Here is a 2,617-nt window from a genome sequence, read left to right as displayed (position 1 = left end):
GTCATGCTAGACACAAGGCCTCCCTACAGCATTTTGTTTGTAAATTCCTGATAAAATTTTGCACAAGAAATGTTTTTCAAGGCCATGTAAATTTTCTTAGTACACCCTACTGCAAATTTATTTTATTATTTATTATAAAAATTGTAAGGTTAATTTTGTAAGGCTGAACAAATACGTACTTGCATATTCATATTTTCATAATAAAATTTTGTACAAAGAGGAAATTTGAGGGCCACCTAATTTTTTAAGGCTAAACAGTATGTCTTCCTAGTGCATAGTTTTTTGCAACTCCATTATAAATTTGTACAAGAAGAAGATTTTCGGGCTAGGATAACCTTTTTGGCAGAACAATAGGCCATCCTATTGCATATTATTTGGTAATTTCATTTTAAAGTTTTGTATATGACCAAAATTTCAAGGCCAAATTAATTATTATTCTTATGCTGAAGAGTACGCCTCCATACTGCATACCTTTTCGTAATTTCGTAATAGTATGTTGTGCAAGAAGAAGTTTTAGGGCGATGTTATTTTTTTAGGCTGAATATATAGACCTCCCTATTGCATATAAAATTTTGTACAAGAAGAAATTTCAGGGCTACGTTAATCTTTTCTAGGCAGAACATTAGGGCTCCCAAATGCATGTGTTTTATAATTTCATTATAAATTTTGTACAAGAACAAAATTGCAGGGCCAGATTAATTTTTGTAATTTGACATAACTTTTTAACAAGAAAACAATTGTTGGTTATTTAATCTAGTAGCTGATGTTTTTTCTAAAATGCTTCATAAAGCTACTAGTAGTGGTTTAATTGGTGGGTTGCTACCCCATGTCTTTCCAGGTGGGGTAGTCAGCCTGCAATATGCTGATGATACCATATTGTTCCTGGATAACTCTTTAGAGTATGCCAAGAACTTGGAGTGGATTTTATCCTGCTTTGAAAATTTATCTGGTTTGAAAATTAATTTCCATAAAAGTGATCTTCATGCTATTAATATTTCTGATCAATTGTCTAAGGATTTTGCCCAGGTTTTCTGTTGCCAACTTGGGGATTTCCCCTTTAAGTATCTTGGGGTTCCCCTTCACTTTAAAAAACTTAGAAGGGAGGACCTCCAACCCATTATTGATAGAATTATCAAAAATATCTCTGGATGGTTGGGGAGATTGCTCTCTTATAGAGGGAAACTGATTTTACTTACCACTTGCATTGACAGCATTCCTGCTTACCTAATGTCTATTATGAAATTTCCCAAATGGGCTATTGACATGATTACATCTCAAATGTCACACTTCTTTTGGGGGAATATGGGTGATAATCATAAATACCAGCTTGCAAATTGGGGGTTGATTTCCAGAAGGAAAGAGTTTGGGGGTGTGGGGGTTCCAAATCTTAGAGAATTCAACATGGCCCTTCTGGCCTCTTGGGGAAAAAGATTCTATGATGACAGGGATAGTGACTGGAAGAAGATGTTAAACTACAAGTATAACACTTCCAGCCCTAATCTCTTTAATACTAGGGTGACCCTGGGGTCCCCTTTTATGAAAAGTTTATCCTGGGCTCTTGCAGCCTCTAAAAATTTCTATAGATGGATTCCTGGAGATGGTAAGAGTATTGCCTTCTGGCATGACACCTGGGTTGGGAACTATTCTCTTAAAACTTCATTTTGGGACTTATTTACTATCTGTCAACAACAAAACTCTACTCTTGCATAGGTTTGGGTGAATGGGGAACTGCACTTAACTTTTAGAAGGTGTGTGATGGAAAACACTTTAAAAAGATGGGAGGAGCTCATCAAAGTGATTGAGCCAATATGTCTGTCTGATTCCCCAGACCAGCCAGTTTGGTTGCTAGAACCATCTAACTTCTGTCAAATCATTCTATAAAATGATTAACTTTGGTGGGATAGTTTCTACTATTAAGGATGATATTTGGAAAATTAGAGTTCCACCCAATATTCATGTTTTTCTCTGGTTGATCTACTATAATAAGAGCTTAACTAGAGATAATCTGGCCAAGCGTAGGCATGTGAATGACATGTCGTGTGTCTTCTGTAGTGAACCTGAAACCATCCAGCATTAATTTTTTTATTGCATTGTTGCCAGACATGTTTGGGAGGTGGTTGCTGATAGCTTTAATATTTCTGCACCTGAATCTTTTGAACTGTTGTCTTCTTTCTGGAAGAGGAGAAAATACTGTGAAGCTTTAAATATTGTTACTGCTGCTACCTTGTGGAGCTTATGGCGATTTCGGAATGATTTTGTTTTCCAGGGGAGAAGATGGCGAAGTATACGCTGTGTCCCAGACCTGTTGGGGGCAACGATCAGGCGGTGGAAAATCTTATGCTCAGAGGCTCAGGGTGCGCTTCTTCTCCGGTGTTTAAGACTTTTGGATCATCGAAGGAAGGAATTGCTTAGGATCGCGTGGCGATGATGCTGCTACCAGGGGCACCGCTGGGTGATGTACTCTAGCCTATCTTAGCCTTCTCTCAGCTCGCATGTTCTATCACCTGGTTATGTACCCTCCTAGTTGGACCCTCTTGAAATTTGTAATAGGGTAGTTTCAGATCTTTGCTTTTCTCTGTCTGTGGCAGCTACTCTCTGGTTGCCGCCGAGCGCTGTT

This window comes from Triticum dicoccoides, chromosome 1A, assembly GCF_002162155.2.
Source record: "Triticum dicoccoides isolate Atlit2015 ecotype Zavitan chromosome 1A, WEW_v2.0, whole genome shotgun sequence".
NCBI classification, from domain to species: Eukaryota; Viridiplantae; Streptophyta; class Magnoliopsida; order Poales; family Poaceae; genus Triticum; species Triticum dicoccoides.
This window is presented reverse-complemented; position numbering follows the sequence as displayed.